This window comes from Ovis canadensis, chromosome X (genome assembly GCF_042477335.2).
Source record: "Ovis canadensis isolate MfBH-ARS-UI-01 breed Bighorn chromosome X, ARS-UI_OviCan_v2, whole genome shotgun sequence".
Taxonomy (NCBI): Eukaryota; Metazoa; Chordata; class Mammalia; order Artiodactyla; family Bovidae; genus Ovis; species Ovis canadensis.
This window is the reverse complement of record NC_091727.1, coordinates 20,383,534-20,390,824: the sequence shown is the minus strand read 5'-3', so window position 1 is coordinate 20,390,824 and position 7,291 is coordinate 20,383,534.

Sequence of the window (7,291 nt, the reverse complement as noted above, 5' to 3'; positions counted from 1 at the left end):
AGAACTGATGATTATACAACAAACAACTCAGTTTAAACTCTGTACTAAGGATTATATAACAACGATGTATCCTGCTCGAGGACAGTTTCTCCTTCCTGAAAACCTTCTGGCTAATCCTGATGGGAAGAACTGACTCATTTGAAAAGACCCTGATGCTGGGAAAGATTGAAGGCAGGAGGAGAAGGGGATGACAGAGGATGAGATGGTTGGATGGCATCACCAACTCGATGTACATGAGTTTGAGCAGACTCCAGGAGTTGGTGATGGACAGGGAGACCTGGCGTGCTGCAGTTCATGGGGTCGCAAAGTGTTGGGCATGACTAAGCGACTGAACTGAACTGAACTGAACTGAATCCTGTTATCTTAAAATGTAAAATTTGGGAGTGGGTCTAATAAGATCTTTACAACCTTGAGACATTGTTTTGATTTATTGTAATAACCAATTTAAAAAGTATATAACTCCCTTGTTAACACTAGCAAAGCAGGGCACGCTCCGCCCCGCTTCTGATATCTATGTCAGAAGCTTTCTCTGTCCCTTTTTATACTTTAATAAAACTCTGCTATGCAAAAGCTCTTGAGTGATCACACTTGGTCCCTGGTCCCAAAGTTAAATCTTCTTTGGAGATCACGAATCCGACACTTTTCACCATAAGCTATCAGTAGAAAAGCATTGAAAAGTGGATATCTTTACCTTTTACAGCTTAATAGTTAAGATATTGCATCATAGTTCATACTAGACTCTGCCCGAGCCATTGTTTCGAGGTGAGTAAAGTAGGAAGAAGAAGCCGCTGCAGTATAACTAGAAAGAAAACCTCCTCTGGGCATCTGCACTCATACAAGCACCTGAGGAATGTAGAGGGATTATTTTGAGAAATAGACTTTGTGCAGTACAAATTTTCCTTAAACCTAAAATCCAGGAAACCTCAGATTCTCTTTTTTCTTCTTTAATATGAAACTGTGAAGCAAGAGATCTTTCAAGAAAATTGTACTAAACAAGTAAAGTGAGAGAACACCAATCCCACTGCTCATTTACATTCCCCTATTTCTGATTGAATCCCTCACCAGGAGTCCCATAAATCTCCTGCAATGGAAGCTTCCTGTAGAGCACACTGTATGACAAAATTAGAGGGGATGATTGCACAGTCACATTAAAACAACATGAAGTATAGATCTTCAACTCAACCAGGAAAAGGGGATATTTGAGAGGTGTGTGTGTTTTTTTTTTTTTTAGGCACTGAGCCTGTTTGTGGGTATTAAAATGATTTCACAGCAGCTGTTAAAAATCTAGTTCTGATTTGGTGGGATGTGAATTACAAAATTAAAGGGATTCAAAAATGAATAAGCATATTCTTTATTGCCCCCAGCCCCATCGCCCAGGATGAGGAGAGGGAGAGAAACAATCATGTGAATCATTTCTGTATCTAATATAAATAACAATAATGAGAATAAGATGCTATAAAAATGGGGCAGATTCCATATCAAACTCAGCTAAAGGACAAGTACTCACACCTCACACTGCACATCTGTTTGATAAGGTTCTATTTTTGTACAATACTAAAAGATCCTCAGTGGCACAGGATGCTGCTCAGTTCTTCTGTGTGCCCTACACCTGTGAGACACAGGGAAAGGGACAAAAGGTGCAGCAAAGACTGTTACAATTTCAATTTACTCACATGATGTTCATTTTGCCCATCAAGACTTCGATAAAAGAAGCTATTTTTCTTGTATGTGGCAATGCCATAGCATAAATAAGCTCTCATACAACCATCACATCGGTGGTTTACCCAGGGCAATGGATGGAAGTCTCACTGTTATTCTCCAGGCCAATGATAACATTCTTTCATGACTCCAATAAGTAAGATGATAACCTTTCTATGCCCCATGAGGGGCTTCTCTAATTTTCTGCTGTTGCTTTCATGAAGAAAATCTTTATGCCTGCTTTTAACATTTGTATATATATACTATTTTTATTTTCATTTTGGCCTTTAAATAGGTTTTTGGCTGAGTTGTATTAGGTTGGTGTAAAAGTAATTGTGGTTTCAGACCATGAATTTTAAATCATTGTAACTAGGCTCAAACACTTCTTTATTAATCAAAATAGGAGTCATTACAATCAACACATTTTTGCCAATGAGAAATAAGTTAGTTTACTCCTATAGTGTAAAAATCCATGCTTCAGGATTTGATGAATTCTTGGAAAGCATTTTCTGCTTGTTGTGGAAGCATTTTCTGCAAAAAGTTGTTGAGATACTTGAAGAAGTGATACTCGGTTAGCGAGAAGTCAGGTGAATATGGTGAAAACTTCGTAGCTCAATTTGTTCAACTTCTGAAGCGCTGGTTGTGCAATATGCTGTCAAGCTTAGTTGTAGAGAAGAATTGGGCCCTTTCTGTTGACCAATGTTGGCTTCAGGCATTGCAGTTTTTGGTGCACCTCATCCATTTGCTGAGCATAGTTCTCAGATGTAATGGTTTTGCTAAGATTCAGAAAGCTATAGTGCATCAGATCCATGGTGTAGTGGATCACAGTAATCCAAGTCTATGCCCCAACCACTGATGCTGAAGAAGTTGAAGTTTACTGATTCTATGAAGATCTATAAGACCTTCTAGAAATAATACCAAATAATGCCTTTTCATCATAGGGGATTGGAATGCAAAAGTAGGAAGTCAAGGGATATAAAATGTTTTTTTAAAAATTAAAATAATAAAAAAAGAGATACCTGGAGTAACAGGCAAGTTTGGCTTTGGAGGACAAAATGAAGCAGGATAAATGCTTACAGAGTTTTGTCAAGAAAACACACTGGTCATAGCAAACATCTTTTTCCAGCAACACAAGAGATGGCTCTACACATGGACATCAACAGATGGTCAATCCCCAAATCAGATTGATTGTATTCTTTGCAGCCGAAGATAGAGAAGCTCTATACAGTCAGCAAAAACAAGACCAGGAGCTGGCTGTGGCTCAGATCATGAGCTCCTTATTGCAAAATTCAGGCTTAAGTTGAAGAAAGTAGGGAAAACCACTAGACCTTTCAGTATGATCTAAATCAAATTCCTTATGATTATACAATGGAGGTGACAAATAGATTCAAGGGATTAGATCTGGTATACAGAGTATGAGGAGAACTATGGACAGAGGTTCATAACACTGTACAGGAGTCAGTGACCAAAACCATCTCAAAGAAAAAGAAATGGAATAAGACAAAGTGGTTTATCGGAGGCTTTACAAATAACTGAGGAGAGAAGAGAAGCAAAAGGCAAGGGAGAAAGGGAAAGATATACCCAACTGAATGCAGAGTTCCAGAGAATAGCAAGGAGAGATAAGAAGGCCTTCTTAAATGAAAAGTGCAAAGAAGTAGAGGGAAAAAATAGAATGGGAGAGACTAGGGATCTCGTCAAGAAAATTGGAGATACCAAGGGAACACTTCATGCACAGATGGGCGTGATAAAGGACAGCAATGACAAGCGCCTAACAGAGGCAGAAGAGATTAAGAAGAGGTCGCAAGAATACACAGAAGAACTATACAAAAAAGGTCTTAATCACCCAGATAACCATGATGGTGTGGTCACTCACATAGAGCCTGATATCCTGGAGTGTGAAGTCAAGTGAGACTCAGGAAGCATAACTATGAACAAAGCTAGTGGAGGTGATGGAATTCTAGTTGAGGTATTTAAAATCCTAAAAGTTGATCCTGTGAAAGTGCTGCACTCAATATGTCAGCAAATTTGGAAAACTCAGCAGTGGCCACAGGACTGGAAAAAGTCAGCATTCATTCCAATACCAAAGAAGGGCAGTGCCAAAGAATGTTCAAACTACCGTATAACTGTGCTAATTTCACATTCTAGTGAGGTTACACTCAAAATCCTTCAAGCTAGGCTTTAGCAGTACATGAACCGAGAACTTCCAGATGTACAAGCTGGGTTTAGAAAAGGCAGAGGAACCAGAGATCAAATTGCAAACATTCACTGGGTTATAGAGAAAGCAAGGGAATTCCAGAAAAAACATCCCTTCTGCTTCAGTGACTATGCTAAAGCCTTTGACTGTGGATCACAACAAACTGTGAACAATTCTTAGAGAGATAGGAATACCAGACCACCTTACCTGACTGCTGAGAAACTTGTATGTGGGTCACAAAGCAACAGTTAGAACCTTACATGGAAAAACTGACTGGTTCCAAATTGGGGAAGCAATACATCAAAGCTGTATATTGTCACCCTGTTTATTCAACTTCTATGCAGAGTACATCATGAGAAATGTAGAGATGAATGACTCATAAGCTGGGATCAAGACTGCAGGGAAAAATATCAACAACCTCAGATATGCTGATGATACCATTTTAATGGCAGTAAGTGAAGAGGAACTAAAGAGCCTCTTGATGAGGGTGAAAGAGGAGAGTGAAAAAGCTGGCTTAAAACTCAACATTCAAAACATGAAGATCATGGCATCCAGTCTCATCACTTTATGGCAAATAGACGGGGGAAAAGTGGAAACAGATTTCATCTTCTTGGGCTCCAAAATCACTGCAGATGGTGACTGCAGCCATGAAATTAAAAGGCGTTTGCTCCTTGGAAGTAAATCAATGACAAACCTGGATAGCATATTAAAAAGCAGAATCATCATTCTGCCAACAAAAGTCTGTATAGTCAAAGCTATGGTTTTTCCAGTAGTCATGCATGGATGTGAGAGTTGGACCATAAAGAAGGCTGAGCACCAAAGAATTGATGCTTTCAAACTGTGGTGCTGGAGAAGACTCTTGAGAGTCCCTTGGACAGCAAGGAGATCAAACCAGTCCACCCTAAAGGAAATCAGTCCTGAATATTCATTGGAAGGACTGATGCTGAAGCTGAAGCTCCGATCCTTTGACCACCTGATGCAACGAGCTGACACATTGGAAAAGACCCTGCTGCTGGGAAAGATTAAAGGCAAAAGCAGAAGGAGGCGGCAGAGGGTGAGATGGTTAGATGACATCACTGATTCAAAGGACTTGAATTTCAGCTAACTCCTGGAGACAGTGAAGGACAGGGAAGCCTGGCATGCTGCAGTTGCAAAGAGTTGGACATGACTTAGCAGCTGAAAAAAAAAAAAAGAAAACTTGGAGAGTGGTGAAAACTATGGCATCTAGGGAATAATTGCTCAGTTTCAAGGGGCAGAAACTATTTAGATCCTGCCATCATTGCCTGGGAAAGGAGACCTTGGATAGTGGATTTTATGCAAAGCCTCCCAAGTTTAAAATATTGTTTTCTTGAAAACTTACAAATACTGTACAACAACCAATGTTTAGACCAGATAGTATGTATGTGTGAGTCTCATTTGACTCCAGGTCTTCCATCTTGCACTCAGTTAATATTATTATTAATAGCAGCTATCATCATTGGGCTCTTAATCTTTGTCAGATACTGTATCCATTAGTTTTTGCTGCTTAAAACCTCCCCAGTGGCTTAAGGCAGCTATTTTAAATTTATCTCAGAATTTGGGTTGGCAACAGAGACTGGACTCAGCTGAGCATTTCTGGTCTTTGCTGGCTTCCTGATACGTCTACAGTCAACTTTCATTTGGATAAATCCTTACACTCGGTGGGGTTGGCTGGCTGTCCTCTCACATGTTCAGGGCAACTAGGCCACATGCTTGTCATCCTATAGGAGGCTAGCTGGAGCTTGTTTAAATGGCAGCAGCAGTGTTCCAAGAGCTCAAGAGGGCCTCTCAAAGCCTAGTTTGGGGACACTTACGTTGCATACCATTGTCCCAGAGCAAGTCACAGGGCCAGTCCAGACTCATGGAGTGAAGAGAGAGACTTCATCACTTAGTATAAAGAACTGTGCTCAGTCGCTTCAGTCATATTCGACTCTTTGTAACCCCATGGACTGTAGCCCACCAGGCTCCTCTGTCCATGGAATTCTCCAGGCAAAAATACTGGAATGGGTTGCCATTTCCTCCTCCAGAGCATCTTCCTGACCCAGAGACTGAACTTGCATCTCTTGTGTTTCCTGAGTTGGCAGGTGGATCCTTTACCACTAGTGCCACCTGGGCTACAAAGTCACATTTACAGTGGAGTGTGGGCACAGAGAAAGGGATGACAGGGGCCATTTTTTTTGCATAAAATCTACCACATTTAATCACTTATATTGATAATGTCATTTAATCTTTATCACCCTCTTGAGAGGCAAGTATTTCTTCACCCAGTTTAAAGATGAGAAAACTGAGGCTTAAAATGTTGCTTCTCAAGTACTCATAGCTGTGTCTTGAATTGAGATCAAGATATGCTAATAATGATTCTTAAAGGGTCCCTGTTCAATTCACTGGAGGCTCAGAGTACCCTACTTACTCCTCTAATCCACTGCCTCCTTACCTGTCTCAGACCCCATCCCATTCTCAGGGAGTGGAGTGGGGGTCACCCAGGAAGTTGACCCAGTAGTGATTGCTGGCCTGCCTGGATCTCAGAAGGCTGTTAGCACTAGATTCCTTTCTGCTGTGTGTCAGAAGTCCCTTTTCTTCCTCCACAGTTCCCATATCAGGCAGGGACTACCACCCACTATCTTTTAGTCACCCTCTGATTCCTGGAGTTCACATGTCAGTGTCCTTGCTTCTGGAATCCTGACCACAGTCCAATGCACTGATCTAGCTCCAGCCTCTGTCCTAAACCCTCACCATGCTCCTCCTCTCTGTAGTTAACCAGTAAGTATGCAACTCTATCTGCAACACAGTCATTTTGAGCTGTCATGGGAGACTTTGGAGTACATGGCTAGCAAATACCTCTAAAAGAGGCCTCTTTCTGCTGCTTAAAGATTTGGGAAAATATAAAATTCCTACAAACCCTTTTTAATAAGCACCATGAAAGCCCTATTCCATCCTCATTCAGAGGCTGGAAATTCTGAATGTCCTCAGAGGGTTACAAATACGTTTGATAGATGCCTAGGGAACTAGTTTTTCTGAGTCCTGGATTGGTGAATGCTAGCCCTGCATATGTTGGAAAAACATGACTGGTTTGCAAACTGTTGAGGACAAATGCCTTGTTTTTCTTCTGGCTTGGTTTTAAATAGAGAGTAGGAGGTTGGGCGGGGACCGAGGGGGAGTAGAGAGAGAACAGGCATTGTTGTATAGGGTTTTGGATGCCCCTGCACGAAGTCTGAAACAAAAACCAGAGCCCCATTCGGCAAACAGCCTTTAGGATGAGTCACGGTGAGGGAAGTGAGGCTGGGTGTCCACTCTTTGTACTTACTGCCTGCGATCATGGCAAATATTTAAATGATTGGGAAAGCAGTGTGAGTGGGAAACAAGATGAGAGAAAGAGAGAGA